Source organism: Myxine glutinosa, chromosome 1, assembly GCF_964187855.1.
Source record: "Myxine glutinosa chromosome 1, kmMyxGlut1.1, whole genome shotgun sequence".
NCBI classification, from domain to species: domain Eukaryota; kingdom Metazoa; phylum Chordata; class Myxini; order Myxiniformes; family Myxinidae; genus Myxine; species Myxine glutinosa.
Window position 1 is genome coordinate 383,758,832 of NC_136261.1, and position 20,000 is coordinate 383,778,831.

Consider the following 20,000-nt stretch of genomic DNA (forward strand, 5'->3'; position numbering starts at 1 on the left):
TGAAGCAGAAGGAGTCCATAAAGGCTATAACGCCAGCCAAGGGCGTTACGATTATTTCAAAGCTCCGGACCTCTATCCATGAAGATATGGAGAAGTTGTTGTTTGTGTGGTTGAAGGAGAAGCAGCTCGCAGGAGATACCGTGACCGAGAGCATCATGTGTTTGAAAAGATTGAAACTCGGATATCGAGCACGGACCACGAGGTGTTTTTTCTTTTTTCTTAATCTCGGTTTCAGTGAACTTTTGCTCTGTGCTCACGTGTACTGTACCTGTACCTGTAATGGTACGTCAGAGGATGGCACCTGTTGTCATCATATTAAGTGCAAGATGTTCTGCATCGTAAGTTGGTACACCGTGGTCTTTCGGCGGTGTTTAAGCCGGCCGTCTTGGCTTCTGTCACCATTGGCATTGAGTCTTTCGATGTAGGTAGGTCGTTGTGTGCCGGTGCCTTGGCCGAATTCCTTCATTGCTGCATTGTTAGCTCACCTGGTTTTTTATACCACATCTTTGGTTATCGGACCAGCGAATGACGTCATCTCCTCCAAAGTATGGCTTATTCTCACTTGTCTTGGACGATCTTCTACTTCTAGCCTTCCACCGTGCATTTGGTGTCCACTGTACTTACTGTACAGTGCCTGGTAAAATTGATGTAATGGGTTTTTGACCGTCAACGCCATGAACCGTCATGAACCGCATGAACCGTCAACCGCCATGAACCGCCATGAACCGTCAACGCCATGAACCGCTAACACTCAAAAGCCCATTTATCGCGCCTTATAAAGCAAAACGCAAACCGAAAGCCATGCCTCTCAAGCGAGGCGTGCTTCCGTGGTCACGTGATCCACAGGTGTAGCTCATTATACCCGCACGCGCGACACGCTTTGGCGGTCACGTGACCAGCCACTCTGGAGGCGGGGATCCCCGCCGATGACGTCACCGGCTGGAGCAAGGAGATTCCTCGCTCATGTATTTCGACGATTGCGTGTTTTATATCCAAGCAGAGATGCTTTCACGGCAAGATAACCGCGTGACCGGAACCGGAAGCCACAACCGGAAAATTCAAAAAAATAAATTTTTTGAGCTCGTACATCGGATCTCGGCTCGTATCCCAAAGCAACAAACCGCCCGAGCGACGGCTCGTATCCCGAAAAACTCGTACGTTGGGGCACTCGTAAGCCGAGGTACCACTGTATATATATATATATATATGTTTATGTTTATGTGTATGTATATATATATATATATATATATATATATATATATGTTTATGTGTATGTATATGTATATACATATAAATGCGGGTTGCATTTCAAGGAGAGGAAGAAGCAGATACACAGGGCAGCCTTAAAACAGTCTTATATTACCATACGCCCAGACAGAACAAACAGACTTACACGGATAGGGAATGGCTGGAAGGGGGAGAAGGTCCAAGCAGATGGCACGGCAGAGAGGTCCGGGCAGATGGCACAACGTCGAGGTCCGCTCCAGGTCGCACTCCGGTCCACACTCCGGGCTTGAGGCGAAACCCGGCGGCAGCTGCATGTATCGGTTTCACGCGGTCGGACAATACGAATATATCGCGGTATTGTCGTCGTCAACGGACCCACTCTCCTGCCTTACGATTCGTCATGTTCTCATCTGGTGCCTCGTACTTCGGACCTTCGCACTCATCTCCTTGAAGCAGTCCCTCGCAGCCGCTTTTATTGGGCGTTATTGTATCCGACCGCCGGCTCTTGGGACACGCCTACCGGTCGGCTCACCCCGGCCCTGGTTGGCCGGCGAGGGCTCGCTGGCTCCACCTCTTGAGGAGACATTGACAGGCCATGCCTCGCTCCTGGCGCTCGAACCCACTCCTCACCTTTTTCCTCCAGATTACCGCGTGCGTAATGGTGGCTTGGGGCCAGCAAACAAAACCAAAACAAAGGGCAGCGAACGTTGCCATACCGCTATTGCATTTTGAAGAGAGGGAGATGATTGGGGAAATTGAAGGGACCTATCTTATTTGATTAATGCTACACGGATTCAACTATTGGGAACAGATCCTTAACTAAAACACATAATAATGAGATAACTACAGAGAGGTCCAATGGTGTTCTACGTGTTGTACATGGACTAACTAGGGTGTGATCTTTAATATTAGCCAACAATGGGAGTATTTACAGGGGATTATTTATCAGGGAACATTTACCAAAATTTGCAAAGTGAAGGTTCCAAAAACCGTAATAGTATATATATATATATATATATATATATATATATATATATATATATATATATATATAACACCGTTTGTGTGTGTGTGTGTGTGTGTGTGTTTGTGTGTGTGTAATGTTACCGATAGACTCCTAAACGGAGAGGCTCACGTGCTTGATATTTGGCATAGACATGGCCATTGAGCCTGGGAAGAACATGGCCGACCTAAAAAAAATTATTTCATAATATTTCTTTACCATATTTTTACCTCAGCGCATTTCAGCGAGGAATATTATGCACGGAATCTGAGGCGGTGGCACAGCAGCGCGCTGATTCGCTCAGAACGATCACGTGATGTTCCTTGCTGCCATAAACTCACAGTTACGCATTCGCACGTAATTCAGAGCGAAAAGCGATTGCGTTTTTTCACATTTCAGCGAGGAACATTGCCATTCACACCACATAGGTTTTTTTTTCTTTCATCTTTAGATCCATATTTTTTTTCAGCGAGGAATATTATACACGGAATCTGAGGTGGTGGCAGAGCAGCACGCTGATTCGCTCAGAGCGATCACGTGATGTTCCTTGCCGCCATAAATTCACAGCAAGTAGCATAGATTTTAGCATGATTAGCATTTAGCATGATTTAGCATGATTTAGCATAGATAGTAGCATGTTTCACATAGATTTTTTTTCAGCGAGGATTATTTTACACGGAATCTGAGCCGGTGGCAGAGCAGCGCGCTGATTCGCTCAGAGCGATCACGTGATATTCCATCCCCGCCGCCAGACCATTGAACATAAAACACAGTTTGTGTGTGTGTAATGTAATGTTACCTCCCCTCCCCCCTCCGTCCTCCCCTTCCCCCCCTTCTCCTCCCCCCTCTCCCTCCATCCTCCACTTCCCCCCCTTCCCCCTCCCCCTCCTCCCCCCTCCCCTCCCCTCCTTCCCCCCTCCCCCTCCTCCCCCCCTCCCCCTCCCTCTCCTCCCTCTCCCCTCCCTCTCCCCCCTCTTCTCTCCTCCCCCCTGTTCTCCCCTCCCCCCCCCTCTCCTCCCCTCCCCCCCGTTACCCTCCCCTCCCCTTCCCCCTCCCCACCCCTCCCCCACCCAGCAATGCCGGGTACTTCTGCTAGTATATATATATATATATGTTGTTGCGGATCTCAACATCGGCCTTTTCCCCTCACCAAGAGGGGGGTTAATCCCCTTGTCTGTAACTGACCGACGTGATCCTGAAGTTACCCCGTTCCTTCCGGTAGGTATTAATTAGGTTTGCTGGTCAATTTGGTCCTGTTACCTAATTACCAACCCCGACCGTGAAGCAAGAAGATAACCTCCCACCCGAGCCGCAGCGTTAATGGACACGCCGAGTGAAGCGAGCCGCGACTTGGGCCGTTAGCAATGACTAAACCCGATTATAGCGGTTCTGATCGTGCCACAGGTACTCAATTGAGAAAAGACGAATGCGATCGGATAAGAGAGGAAACCAGAAGGAAGGAAGAACAAATATGGGTTTATTAATTATTTACAAAGAAAAAGAGGAAACGAAAGAATGTACAAGAAAGGAAGAGGAAGAAGCAGGACACAGGGCAGTCTTATTACAGTCTTATTCTATACCCCAGACAAACACACACACTCACACGGGGATTGTAGCTGGTAGGGTGGAAGGTCCAGGTTTGGATCCAGTGATGGGGTCCAGGCTCCAGGTTCCGTGGGTGAAAACCCGGCAGGCAGCTCCGCGTATGGTGGAACGCAGTGGACCTTACGTATGGCGGGGGGACTGGGAGGCTCTGTATGTAATAAATGAATGGCTCTGCCAAACGCACCCTCCCCAAGGTTCTCTTATGACGCCAGCGAGTGAGTCCCTTTTCGCTAATGTGTGCTCTGTATAGGCTTTCTCAAATGCACTCAGCGCTCTCTCATCAAGTCCACGAAAAGAAGAAGTCCGTGCCAGTCCTTCGCAAAGGTGCACTCCTGGATAAGTCCGTCAAAGGGCTTTGCGCTCGCCTTTTTATAACGCGCGTCAAGATCATTCGGCGCTCCGCCAGGCCATGCCCGTCAGTGAGATTACATCAGCCCTGGTTGGCTGGTGGGCGCTTACCGGCCACGCCCTTGACGGCTGGTTGATAGGCCACACCTTGGTCTTGTCGTTCCGCCCCCTTTTTCCTCAAGCCGACCGCATGGTTAATGGCATCGTTTGAGCGAGCGCACGGTCAGCGACGAAGGCTGCGCGTAATGGCGTCGCTTGTAGAGGGAGGTTGCAAAATGGACGGAATGAAAAGGGACCTACTCTTATTTGATTTTTTTTTGTTTTGTTTTTTTGTTTTTTGGTGATACAAGATCGAGGCTCGTGAAAGAGCTGACATTAATCACACAAAAAGTCAAACTGACACACAAAACACAAAAACAAGGGGAGCGGCAGACAACCTGGGGAGAGAGGGGGAAGGACACAAACACAACATTTGAGAGCAGGGACATCGGGAGAACTTGGGGGGAGGTGGGAGAGGTATAAAACATATGAACACTGCAAGGACTCTGGGGTGAATTACCGGGGGTAGACGCAATGCAGATTACGCAATGCAGATTCAACTATTGGAAACACAGCCTTAACTAAACACATAATAATGAAATAACTAAAAGTCCGATGGTGTCCTACATGTTGCTGTGGCCTATCTGTGGGTGCTACCTTTAACCTTTTAATGATGAGAATTATTTACAAGTATTTACACAAGTGGGGGTTCTAAAACCGCAACACTGCACCCTCCCTTTCTCCAGGCCCTTCCAGGGCCGAAACCAAAGGGACTATCTTTTAAATTAATGTGACACTTAGGTGTGGTTACCCTCTACTTCTAACCTCACCCTGAGTGCGACAGTTTTAACATTAAATATGTCCCACCTACTGCGTTGGTCCTACGTAACTGACTCACGCCCACAATTAACCGAATAGCGGAATGGTCTTCAAACTCCACATTTAGCCGGTGGGGAGCATTATTTACAAGACACTAATTTGATTATTTACAAAACTGCAACCCAGGACCTGTCTTTTGTGGGAAAAAGATGGTTTTGATAAGGGGAAATGCCATTGCCATGCACTGCACCGATACACCATGCCATATGTACCCAATATGCACCATAAGCACGAAAAAAACACCATAATGAAAAAAATGCACAAAAACAAACATTTTAAAATTAATCAATGATGTCTGATGTCTTCTCTGCTGGGCCGATGCTTCTGGTTGACTTCTTGCTTGATATTAATTTTAATAATAAAAGGGCACACACCGCGTCCGCTTTTTATTATTTGTATGGCCAGCAGGGTCAACTTAGGTGGTCCACTGCCGGGCATGGATGCCACTTTAAAACACAGTGGTCCGCAAGCAATATACTGCTGGCAACAGTGGCCTGTCCCAGCAGACGTGCCCGGCCACAGAACGTGTGGTCCATAAGCGGTGGCAGTGTGGTCCATAAGTGGCCACAGAACGTGTGGTCCATATGGTGCATCAGTGCAGGAAGGCGGTAGAGAAGGTGCGGGCAGACAACGGCAGACACCTGCACACTTCCCTCGGGCACAAAATAACATGTCCATGAGTGGGGAAGGAGGACAAGCAGATCAGTGGGGCAGGGGCACAAGGGTACACATCATCACAAGGCAATGCAAGGTGAGGGGCGCAGGAGAGCGAGCCGAGAAAGCTCGCCCCTAACGTTCGTCCCCCCCCCCCCTCCCCCCTGTCACATACTCTACCCTTACCCCTACCCCATATTTACACAATTTACAAATTACAAATCCGTCACTATTGTCTCGTCCCCCATATCTCCCCTAAACCAAATTCGTCATCAATCCCTCCTAAGGAGGAAGAGATGGAATACCATGCAATGTCTACCCCATGGCCTGATGCGTCTTACCATTCCAAACATTTGCAAAAACTGGTGTGGAGTTTTATCACCTCGGTAAGTGGGTGCGGATGGTGTGAAGAGATTTTCTCCTAACTACCTTCTAAATGACATTAACACTTTACACTACCCGGGGTCTTGCCCTGCCAATCCATTGGCCATCTTTACTCCATGTGGTTCTAAAAAACAATTCCCATTGCACATACTTTGCACATATATATATGTGTATGTATATATGTATATGTATATGTATATATATATATATATATATAGATATATATATATATATACAGTGGAACCTTGACTTACGAGTGCCCCAACTTACGAGTTTTTCGAGATACGAGCCGTCGCTCCGGCAGTTTATTGCTTTGAGATGCGAGCCGAGATCCGAGTTACGAGCTTTCGCCACCCGGTCACGTGGTTATCTTGCCGTTCAAGTACGTATCTCTGTCGTATAGCGCTGCATTTTTTTTTTCGCATTTTGGTTATTTCGAGTTCACGCCGCCAGGTGGGTTGTTCTGGTCACGTGGTTATCTTGCCGTGCACGTACAGTACGTATCTCTGTCGTATAGCGCTGCATTTTTTTTTTCGCATTTTGGTTATTTCGAGTTCACGCCACCAGGTGGGTTCTGGTCACGTGGTTATCTTGCCGTGCACGTACAGTACGTATCTCTGTCGTACAGCGCTGCATTTTTTTTTCCGCATTTTGGTTATTTCGAGTTTACGCCGCCAGGTAGGTTCTGGTCACGTGGTTATCTTGCCGTTCAAGTACAGTACGTATCTCTGTCGTATAGCGCTGCATTTTAGTTTTCGCATTTTGGTTATTTCGAGTTTACGCCGCCAGGTAGGTTCTGGTCACGTGGTTATCTTGCCGTTCAAGTACAGTACATATCTCTGTCGTATAGCGCTGCATTTTAGTTTTCGCATTTTGGTTATTTCGAGTTTACGCCGCCAGGTAGGTTCTGGTCACGTGGTTATCTTGCCGTTCAAGTACAGTACGTATCTCTGTCGTATAGCGCTGCATTTTTGTTTTCGCATTTTGGTTATTTCGAGTTTACGCCACCAGGTAGGTTCTGGTCACGTGGTTATCTTGCCGTTCAAGTACAGTACGTATCTCTGTGTATAGCGCTGCATTTTTGTTTTCGCATTTTGGTTATTTCGGAAAATTTCATGTTCATGTCGAACATTTCATGTTCATGTTCATGTTTTCATGTTCATGCCATGCCAGGCCACAACTTGTTCAGAGTGCCGGCGATAGCTCGCCTTCTCTTTGTGGAAAACACGGTGAGATCCTTAACATCCAACAACTAATGGGACGCAAACGGGGCGCCTAGTTTAACGGTACACACATTGATGAATCACCCTGCCTGTGATTCACCCATGACAGGTTATAGCTGGGTCGGGATTCAAACCCAGGCTGGACAGTTTAGACTTTAGAGTCAAGTGTGCGTACCTCCAGTCCAGGCCATCCTGCCAACTTGTATGCTGCATACAGGTGAAATATAAAGCGCGAGATATTTTTATATATACTGTATATTTAAAAAAAAATTGGTGTGGTTTTTGGCGGGCTGGAACGGATTAATAGCATTTCAATGGGGAAATTTGATTTGAGATACGAGCAATTTGAGTTACGAGCTCGGTCACGGAACGAATTAAACTCGTAAGTCAAGGTTCCACTGTATATATATATATATATATATATATATATATATATATATATATATATATATATATATATATATATATATACATACACATATATATATATATATATATATATATATATATATATATATATATATATATATATATATATATATATATATATATATATATATATATATATACATATGTCGGTCGAAGACCTCAAGGGAAGGAAGAAGAAGAAGAATCAGAGCAACAATGTTTAATGGGATCGATTACAAACACGTGCCGTTCAAGTACAGTACGTATCTCTGTCGTATACAGCACGTATACAGTGTCGTATACAGTACAGCACGGAACGAATTAAACTCGTAAGTCAAGGTTCCACTGTATATATATATATATATATATATATATATATATATATATATATATATATATATATATATATATATATATATATATACATACACATATATATATATATATATATATATATATATATATATATATATATATATATATATATATATATATATATATACATATGTCGGTCGAAGACCTCAAGGGAAGGAAGAAGAAGAAGAATCAGAGCAACAATGTTTAATGGGATCGATTACAAACACACAGTGTGGAGCGAGGCTCAAGAATGCACCGCCTAACACGCAGCGGGCAATTTCTCAAGACACTCGCTAAAAAATAAGCAAAAAGTCATTTCATTTATCGCAAAATATCAGACAAGAATCTGCGCTAAAGACATAGCAAACCCTGGGCCATAACGACAACACCTCCCATTGTCCCTTCCTACAGAAGGCCAAACTTAGACAAACAGATGTAAGCATTGGATGGGCTGAGCTTTTTTGGCTCTTTATCTAAACATATCAGACCCGAGCGCAGGCCGAAGTAAATATTCTCATACACTAGGCTAAATGGTAGATGAATGATTGGATACACGTGCTGAATACAATAACAATCGAGGATATGTAATGTCTATATTTCTCCCGAGGTTGGTTACGTCTTTGTTTTTAGGAGACATACTAGAAACTACAAAGATATATAATTAATTATTCCCTTTGCGAAGAAGGCGTTTAGCGACATGTTTTCCCTGTACGTGGGTCGCGAGCATATTATCTACTGTTTGGCACATACATTCAAGGACTTGCTTACTGGGCTAAGGATCCACCCTGCACGTCGAGCCTCGAAACCACATTTTGTCCACTCGCCTCTGCCTGCAGCTGAGTTCAAATCAGTTTTTCAGAAGCACGATATATAATTTCAGATGTTATACTCAATTGAGTCATGGGGTTTAAACCCTAATGGCTGACAGTTCCTCCCTTTGTCTTTACAAGACAACTCCTTGGAAAGACACCGTATACCCCAGTGGTCAGCATCCCAATTAGTCACATGCCAGGCACGACATAGCGTCACGCATGCTCAAGAAAGATATCGGCCCTAACTGGCCGTCCAACATTCAACGTATGAATTGTTAGCCATAATTCGCGACGACGGCGCCTGGTTTAAGAGATTGCTGCCGCCCGGCCGGATTCCGAATCCACCCTCGCAGCGGCGTAAGTGCGACCCGGTTGCCAGCCAGATTTAGGGGCCCTCCATATGCAGGCGTGGTCCTCGCGAATTAGGGCAAACAATCGACGTCCAATGCCATCAAGCCTTGTACATGTGATTGCTCTGTGGAAGAAAAGGATGCACATTCGTCATCACCAATATCCATCTCCTCATAATCTGTGTCAACGTCAGTATTCAAAGTGTTGGGTGTTTTAAGCTGAGACGATCCCAAAGTGGTTGTTACGGGTGGTGTAAGTGGTGGTGAGGGTGGTTCTCCCGGATATCCCGGATACATGTTTGCCATCCGCTCCTCACTGCTGGCATAATAGCAATAACTTTTAAAAGAACCTACACTTTCTAAATCACAGGTATAATCATCCCAACTAAAATCATCATTATCAGAATCCCAAGCATCAATAGGTTCATCGTTTCAAGCCAGGAATCATAGATCCCCAAAGCCACATCCTCTTGCCACGAAACGTCGAGGCCATCAACCCAATCGTGGGGGTCCGAGACGATAGAGTTGGCTGGTTCACCAATGGCCTTTGGATCCTTCCCATATAGTGAAAGTAACATCCCGTTGTTGGTGGTGGATGGGGTCCATCCTGTGAAACATTTTCTCACACAAATCATGATTAGGGATTTCATTATAACTACGGTGAGTACGATTCCCACGATTATGGCCAGGCCTGTCAATAGCCATTTTACAATGACCCCTGTCCATCCTCTGAACCAGGCTGATATGCTGGACCATACATTATTGGCTTCTTCCCTTCCCTTTCGGCTATCCGCGAGATCCTGGGTCGCGGCCTTAAGCCGACTGATTGAGGCCTCTTTGCCTCCCGAGTGATCTGGGATATATGTGCAGCATTTTCCATCAATAACCCCACATACTCCTCCCTTTTCTGCTAACAACATATCCAAAGCCACTCGATTCTGCATCACCATTGTTCGCATATGCACTAATTCGTCTTCCAATTGTAGTTCTGCGATTCGAGTTTCGTTTCCAATTCGTTCCATTACTAATGCGAGACTATCTATTAGCCAATCATTCATAATACATAAGAGGTGTTAGCCAGTACACGCAAGGGGTTTTCCACACAAGTATCACAGTCATCACAAAATCAATACAGGCAGCAGCCAGTTCCCACATGGGATCAACACAAGTATCACAGTCATCACAAAATTCAATACAATTTTCTGGAGCGCTGGTCACAACTGCCTTGTTGAAGGACCCATTCAGGTCGACGGCCTTTGTGGTCAGAACCATAGTCGTTGTCGGCGGCTCTTCACTTTCCATCCTGTAAAATACTTTCTTACACACACCATGATCAAATTCCTAGCCCCCCGTCCCACCAATTGGCATTTAGTTACCTTATCTCTCAGATGGTTGGCTTATTCATAGCCGCATTTCCTGTGTCGTGTCTGGAAATTCGAATGCCATATTTACCTTCACCAATTTCCGAAAATACCTTCCTTTTAATCATCTTCCCTACATCTAATAATACATGATTTACCAAATTTACCTTGGGAAAAATGGATCCCAGATAACAAGTCCCTCCCCACTGGTCGGGTAAGTATGGATATGCTTTATTTCCGCAAATAAACATTACTCCATGGGGTGGGATAAGGGCCGAGGCCATGCATTTACCGATCTCAACGCGGGTGGCGCTTGGTGCTCCCCAAGATATGGTTAGCTTGGTTACGTTATGCTGGGCTTGGTCATCTATGGTTATTACAAGGGGGCCTCCCTTTTTTCTCCCTCTGGTGTCGGATGGCAGGGTATGGGTACATTCCGAGGTTCCCATCTGAACGTGTCCCTTTCCTATAAGACACACCCGTCCCTTTTGCTCTGTCACCCAGACTGGATCAGGTGGTTTGTCTAACAAAGCCTGCTTAATGGGTGGGGTATATCGAAACTCCCGGGAACACACTGCTGGGGATTTTGGGCCTATCAGTTCCAAGGTTGTGGTCAGACATGGGGTACGCAAGGGTCCTGAGCACATATCTCGTAGGGACAGGGGCAGCACTACCATTTCTATCCCTGTCGTACTGGTGTGGGGAAAATGCATGCACATCCAACAACGTGATCGGTTCTGTACCTTCGCCATTGCACGGGTCACTGTCCAATACGTATTTTCCTTTGGCTTTTTCCTGCTTTCGATCCGTCGGTGCGGAATTAATATGTATGAGATGCATGGTGGCCTATAGTCGTAGGGGGTCTGTGACGTCATGAATTCACATTGTAGTATCAGAGTAGTGCCGCTGTTCAGTAATACATGCGTGGTTAAATTGTTCGAGTCCTTTCCCCATTTGTAACCTGGCCTGGCCATGTTTACTATTGGTGCGCTGCCTTGTCGTGGCGCTTGCTTCAGACGACTGAGGGCAGCAAAACCTGTCTTCCTCCCATGTGAGTCTGTGTACAACGCCCTCCACATTATCCGTGTCCATACGTCTTCCTTCACATGGCAGCAGGGTATATTTATCCTCTGACCCCAGATAACTCTCTGCCGGTAGACCTTAACGGTTTGGTCGCCATATGCATATGTCTCCGTGTTCGCCCATGCCCTCGTGTCCCCAGTGCTGGCAAAGCAGTATATTAAACTAAGTGTGATTGCCACCCCTAACAGGCGGTGGTGCAGCATCCTCGATCTGTGGTGGTGCGTTTGAGGTGTCTGTGTTTGTGGGTATGGCCAACTTACAATGTGTGGCATGTACCCAGGACGACTTGCCCTCACAAAACACCGCTGTTGGTGTGATCAGAAGAACTTGGTATGGCCCCGTCCACCTTGGTTCGAGCGCAGTCTTACGGGTGAAATGCTTCACCAGCACGTAATCTCCTGCCTCGAAGGTGTGGATAGGCTTGCTTGCTGGCTCCGGCAGGGCCTCCCGAACGCGTTCATGTATGCTGCGTGCCACATGGGACAAACCTATGCAAAACTTTAGAAGCATGTCATCCATGATAGGTAATTCAAGGGCTGCCATATCCACTGGCGCCGATACCGTTGACATATAGCGCACGAGCGACAGACCATGGTAACCACAGTCGAAAGGCCTGGTGCTGCCCAGGTGGAAGTGACCTGCCTCATCACCCCCCTATGGTACACATGGCCATTTTGATGCGCCATGCGTGCCAACCATGGCAATAAAGCTCGCGGTGCCACGGGTTTGTCATTAATCGTCCACATTTGTCCTTCTGCGGGGCGCTGAGCTCCCAATTTAATCCAATCTTAATGTTCTACGTTTGAGGCCGCGGCTTGTAATTGTATTACATCGAACTCTGTAGGTGCGGATGTCGGAACGTCTGTCTGGGCAGTCGCTTTAGCGCCCTGTTTGCGCGTAACTACTGGCATATTATACCCAACCTGTTGGTTTGCCGCTAGTGCTGCTGCTTCGTCGGTTCGGGTGTTTCCACGGGCCACAGCGTCGTCTGTACGCTGGTGACCTCGGCATTTAACTACAGCTATTTCACGTGGAAGCATAATACTATGAAGCAGATTTCGCACTAAGTCCCCATTTTTAATGAGTGCTCCCGCTGAAGTGAGGAACCCTCTCATTTTCCATATGGCCCCTTTGTCGTGGACCACTCCGTGTGCGTATGCCGAGTCTGTATAAATTGTCACTGCTTTTTCCTCGCTTACTTCGCACGCTCTCGTGAGTGCGTACAGTTCAGCTTGTTGTGCTGACCAGGTGGGCGGGAGGCGGCCGCTTTCGACCGTCTCCGTATCCGAGCATACTGCGTACCCAGATAACAGGGATCCGTCCCAAGCCCGTTTGGCTGAACCATCGACGTAATAGGTGTGATCGGCTTCCTGTAGCGGAGTGTCCTGTAAGTCAGGCCTTACCGTTGATATTAATTGGACCACGTCCGTGCAAACGTGCGGGATTCCCTCCTCCTTTGTTGGCAAAAGTGTCGCTGGGTTAAGAATGGTACACCGCATCACCGTCACGTTGGGTGCCATAATTAATGCCGTTTCGTATTGCATCAGTCGAGTGGCTGTGAGATGCTGTGTGTTTCGCTGTTGTAGTAGTGTATGGACGCAATGCGGTACCTGTAAAAGGACAGCATGTCCCATAACTATGTCGGCCGTCCGCTCAACTGCGTATCGGGCAGCCGCCACGGCTTGTAAACACAACGGAAAGCCTTGTTCTACCGCATCAAGCTTTTTGCTGAAATAGGCTACTGGACGTTCCTTATCTCCATGAGTCTGAGTTAATACGGATTGCGCGAATCCCCCTACTGCATGGGTGAAAAGTGTGAAGGCCTTTTTATAATCGGGAAGGCCCAAGGTTGGCCCAATCTTCTTCATTTTGCTCTATCACCTCCCTTTGAGCAATAATTTAATTGATGTGATTCCCATATACCTGGTGGAGTTCTGTTCACTTGGTCTGCAGAGCCGTGATCCAATCTTCACCAGCCCCCAATCACCTTTTTATCACAAAACAACAGTCCATAACTAACCACTTTTTTTATTTCTTGTCTTTTCCATCAACTTTTATAACCTTTTCCTCCACTTTCTCATCAATTCCTGCAGTCACCTGTCATTGACAAGTAATCCATCTGATTCGACTTTCCAATTTAATCATCTTTGCACTTTCCATGACCTTCTTCTCACTTCCTTTTAAACCTTTTCTTCAGACACAACCCACATGAGTTATGAATACAATTTCCCCTTTCAGGCACGTGTCTAGTCACTCACAAAGTGTCCATAAGACAACGTCATTATATTTCACAGAACTCCACCACTCTATTAAATCCTAAACATGCCCAATGGGCAATCCACGAAAAAAATCAAAGCATTTTCAGTCCCCCTTTTCTCATACACTAGCCAATGTAAGTCAGCCAAACATAAATAAAGAGGTTCCAGCGAGTTGTGACCTCCATAACTCTAAACAACTCCGCTGGCACCTTTTAAAACAAACTTTCCCAGTCACTTACTAAAATAAAGTGCAGCTCTTGTCCGTAGATATACGTTAACCAAGGTTACATGAGACTTGACAACAATATTCCTGCCCCGTGGAGCAAGGCATCAGAGACAACTCCCCTCTCCACCTGAACTTATCCCAGGTAGAATTTAGCTACCTACAGAGAAAGTACCTGCACAACACATTTACAAACCAATTCGTCCCCTCGTATTAGGGGACGTCACAAATGTTCCACCACAATTCACAGCAGGTGACCACCCACCTGCCTTCTGTCGAAGTCCAGTTCAATTTCCATTCACAGATAGACAGACAGACAGATAAACAGACCGGGTGAAACCATAACCATCCATCCTTCCGATTGGACTCATGTCAGCATCACATGTCATTCTTGCCTTCATTCAACGCATTCTGCCATCCCAAGTCGGCCAGATACAAGCCCCGGCCACGCCGTTGAATAAACACCCAGTCGGACTGTCAGCCTATCATTTTTGACTTTCACTCCCAATTTTACTCATCCGGATTGCCCAACGCCCGTAGGCAATTTGGGGAACTCCTTGTCAATCCATGACACACATCAATGACACACACCATAAACACAAATACACGCTGCAATGACAGATCATTCATTCCCTTATCCACAAATACCTGTGCTCACTCCAACACATCCAGTGCGTAGCTTAACTTAAAATACTCATCGTCCTACCTTTCTTGGGCTAGTCCCTCCTGGTAGTCCTAAGATCGGGTCACCCCCCGATTCCTAACCTTAAACGCAGTTCTCACGCCGGAGTAACTTAACACCTATTACCTATCACCCACATATGGGTCTACCTGCTTCCCACGCAGGAAGCTTACCTGAGGGATATCCCTCCTTATCTCGGGCGCCCTGTATAATCGATTCATTACCCACTGCTGCTCTGGTTTAAACTAAATATGGTTCGGAATGCAAGCCAGGTGGTACAGCCGACAGAGGTCCACACGTCCAAAGCAAGGCAGGAGGCTTCAATTTCGATGTGCAAAAATTGCTTACCCAAATTAGGTGCCGGCAGGCCTCCCTCCCGACCTGGAACGTGAGGGTCCACCTCGTCTGCACACTTGGATGATCCCACTCCTGACACCAAAATTGTCGGTCGAAGACCTCAAGGGAAGGAAGAAGAAGAAGAATCAGAGCAACAATGTTTAATGGGATCGATTACAAACACACAGTGTGGAGCGAGGCTCAAGAATGCACCGCCTAACACGCAGCGGGCAATTTCTCAAGACACTCGCTAAAAAATAAGCAAAAAGTCATTTCATTTATAGCAAAATATCAGACAAGAATCTGCGCTAAAGACATAGCAAACCCTGGGCCATAACGACCACACCTCCCATTGTCCCTTCCTACAGAAGGCCAAACTTAGACAAACAGATGTAAGCATTGGATGGGCTGAGCTTTTTTGGCTCTTTATCTAAACATATCAGACCCGAGCGCAGGCCGAAGTAAATATTCTCATACACTAGGCTAAATGGTAGATGAATGATTGGATACACGTGCTGAATACAATAACAATCGAGGATATGTAATGTCTATATTTCTCCCGAGGTTGGTTACGTCTTTGTTTTTAGGAGACATACTAGAAACTACAAAGATATATAATTAATTATTCCCTTTGCGAAGAAGGCGTTTAGCGACATGTTTTCCCTGTACGTGGGTCGCGAGCATATTATCTACTGTTTGGCACATACATTCAAGGACTTGCTTACTGGGCTAAGGATCCACCCTGCACGTCGAGCCTCGAAACCACATTTTGTCCACTCGCCTCTGCCTGCAGCTGAGTTCAAATCAGTTTTTCAGAAGCACGATATATAATTTCAGATGTTATACTCAATTGAGTCATGGGGTTTAAACCCTAATGGCTGACACATACACATATATATATATACATACACATATATATATACATACACATATATATATATACATACACACATATATATATATATATATACATACACATATATATATATGTAGGGAGCTGTAATGCCCCTCCCCCTTTGTATATCCTTGCTGCTTTACCAATTACCAAGTATAACCAATTATATGTTTTGTTTTGACTTGCTACTGTACTCCTTTATGATACTGAGTTCTTTCTACTGCATTGAGGATGTGTAATATCCTAATAAGGAGTTCTCTGCCTTTGTGCTCTGGCCTGCGTGGGCGCAATCTCTAGTTCCCCTTTCCAGGCCCTTATCTCTCTTTGCCTTTTTCCTGTTTTTGCCATTATCTTGCAAGTTGACAGTTTTACGAGTGACCACTCCCCTTTGTACTTTCCCAAGCCAGCTGCTATACAGAAAGTTGTAAACATGTTGTCACATAATGCTGACCATCTCCTTATCAGAAGCTAACCCATGACTGGCCTTGGATGAACTTCCTTTAATTAACTGAACAACAGGATGGGACTATGGTGGGGGACCCAATGAGCCCATTCTGTCTCTGTGTCTTGTGAGCTAACTCCACCCCTGACTTTCCTTTATATAAAGCAATGTTAATTGAATTATTTCAGAGCATCTTGTTGTACTGTTGGTCATTCCTTGTGAGTTTCAATGCAACTTTGCTGTCCTCAAGCTTGAGTACTCGAGTTCCAATAAATATATCCGTTGCTCCTTTCTTCTGAGTTCTTCTGAGTCCCAAGTCCTAAGTCCTCGTTCTCGGCATATATATATATTAGGGTGGGCTTCAAAAAATGAAAATGCAGATTTTCTCCGGGACATGGTCTATATTTGTTCCTTTTGGTGTCAAAGGAAACCACACCAAATTTGAATGGAATCCAATAATATTTAGGGGTGCCACATCAGTGATGAATTTTCCCCCATGCAAAAATAGGAATTCCCATTTTTTGGGCTGTATATACAACAACAACATGCATTTTAAAGGCCATTTTCCCTGCTAGAGCGGGGGTTAGCCTTGCGGTCCCCATGACAATCTTCTCCATTTTGCCCTATTTTCTGCATCTCTCCTTGTTAACCCCCTTGCCCGCATTTCTTCTTCCACCATCTTTAGCCAAGTCTTTCTCGGTCTTCCCCGTCTTCTACTTCCTTCTACATTCATTTCCATCACTCTTCTCAACCAGTCACTTTCATCCTTCCTCAACACATGATCAAACCATCTCAACCTGTTCCTCTTCACAGCATCAATCAGAGGCTCTATTCCCATCATCTTTCGCAATTTATCATTTGTCTTCCTCTCTCTCAACTGTACACATATACACAAAGCTGTATATACACAAAATAAATACATAATTATATATATACATTAAATGTAATATTAAAAATAAATATATAGTAAATATACATTAAATAATAATAATATATATTATATTATACATTATATATACAATTATACGATAGACAATTATACAAATATAGACAAATATAATACATTAAATAATATATTAAAAATAAATATAATATATTAAAATTTAAATATAATAAATAAATATATAGTTATACAATATATATACATTATAATTAAATATACATTAAATTTATACATAAAATATACATTAAATAATAAATATACATAAATACACATTATACATTATATATATAGTTATATACAATATATTATACATACAGTTTTGAGACTTCCTATGATCACTATCTGGGCAATTTTCATGCATGTTTTGTACAGGTTCCCGGGGTCAGGGGTACGCTTTTTTAGTGTGTAATATGTAGGCCTAACTTATTGACTGTGGCTCTTTTGTAGAGAGTGACCCTGTGGAGTAAGAATTAACAGGATTTTACCCACATTCTTGCGTATTTTGCAGATATGGCATGTGCTAGTACCAGTGTTTCATTGAAAACTCGGGCTCAGGATAATGTGTATCTCATTGGGTCCACTTCTGGAGATGCCATCAAAGGTGCCAAGCTCCCGACTGTGCATCAATCTCTTGTCATGTTTTTCCATCACCTGAAGAAGGAGAATCACACTGCCCGGGAGAGTGCAACCCTCACCATTGAAGAGGTTGTGAAGTTCTGGGAAAAAGCTCACCTACCTACAATGACGAAGCAGCACTGCACCCATCGTTTGGAGAGGCTATATGAAGAATGGAGGAGCCTCCAAAAAGGTGCAAAGCGGGGTGGTGCGACCCAAGAGAAAAAGGAAGCATCCTTCAAGGCCTCTTTGGAGAAGACGTTTGATCTTAGGCATGCAGATTCGGAGGCCATCATCACCAACCCCGAGGACAGGAAGTTTCTTCACGATCAATTCTCAGAGAGGAAGGCTTCAATGGGATCTGTAGACACTGTGTTGGAAGCAAAAACGAAGCGAAAGAAAGAAAGGGAAGAAAAGGAGAAGACTAAGGCAGAGAAGGAAAATAAGAGACAGGAAATGGTCATGAAGGGTGCTACTGCTATGGAAGTCACAGACTCAGACTCTGACTCTGAGACCACGGCACAGGCTGGTTCTTCATCATCTGATGGTGGGATATCTCGTCCCAAGAAAAGAAGGCCTATCAACATTGCCACTCCTGAAGTCGCAGCTTCTTTGGATCGTACGAAAACAAGTGACCGAATGGCTGTCCACAACTTGGCATCCATTTGTAGAGCAGTAGGATGGGATCCTGCAGAGCTGGCACTGAACCGATGGACAGTGCGGCGGAATCGCATGATGCATCGATGCAAAACCATGGACGAAATAAAAGAAGCATTTCATCATAATGTGCAGGGTCCTTTAGTGGTCCATTGGGATGGAAAGCTTCTTCCCGATGTCACTGGAGATTTTGTGCATGTGAAGGTGGATCGTCTTCCAATCCTTGTGTCCAACCAGTACCATGGAATGGAGCAGCTGTTGAATGTTCCCAAGTTACCTGACGGGGGAGGAGAAGCTATGGCAACCGCTGTAGTGGACACACTGAAGAGCTGGAACCTTGTGGGCAAGGTGAATGCTTGTCTTTTGACACAACGGCCAGCAATTCAGGTGTTCGTGGAGGGGCTGCTGTCCTCATTGAAAAGAAGCTACAGACTGAACTAATTCATTTGGCTTGCCGCCATCATGCACACGAAATCATTCTGGGAGATGTTTTCACCACTCTTTTCGGTCCTTCATCAGGCCCTGACATCCAGCTTTTTAAGCGGTTTCAGGCGGAGTGGCCGTCCATTGCCCATCACCAACCAAAAAATGGATTCACAGATCCTGATACGGCAGCTGAGTTTGCACAGAACAATGACATGATGGATGAAGCTCTGGAATTTGCTCTTGTGTGTTTGAAAGATCAGCAGCCACGAGATGATTATCGTGAACTCCTAGAACTGACTGTCATCTACATGGGAGGAATCCCACCTCGTGGAATCCGGATCATGGCTCCAGGAGCAATGCACAGAGCCAGATGGATGGCAAAAGCACTATATTCACTACAGGTGTTCATGTTTCGGTCAGAGTTCCACTTGACACTTCGAGAGGCGAGAGAACTCCAAGCCTTCAACATTTTTGTCTGCCTTGTGTATGTACAGGCTTGGTTTCGGGCTCCACAAGCTATTGAGGCTCCCCTGAATGACATTAACCTCTTCAAGAAGTTGGAAAAGTTTGAACAAATCAATCAGAAGACGGCTCAGGCAGCCTTGAAGGCACTTGGCCGCCACACGTGGTACATGAGCCCAGTACTAGTGGCATTTGCATTCTTTGACACCAGAATTGACAAAGAAAGCAAGATCAATATGATTGAAGCATTGAAAAATGACGGTGAAAACCCCTCTCCAAAGAGACCAGCTATCAAACAAGGAACCGCCCTGTCAATCGCTGGCCTCAT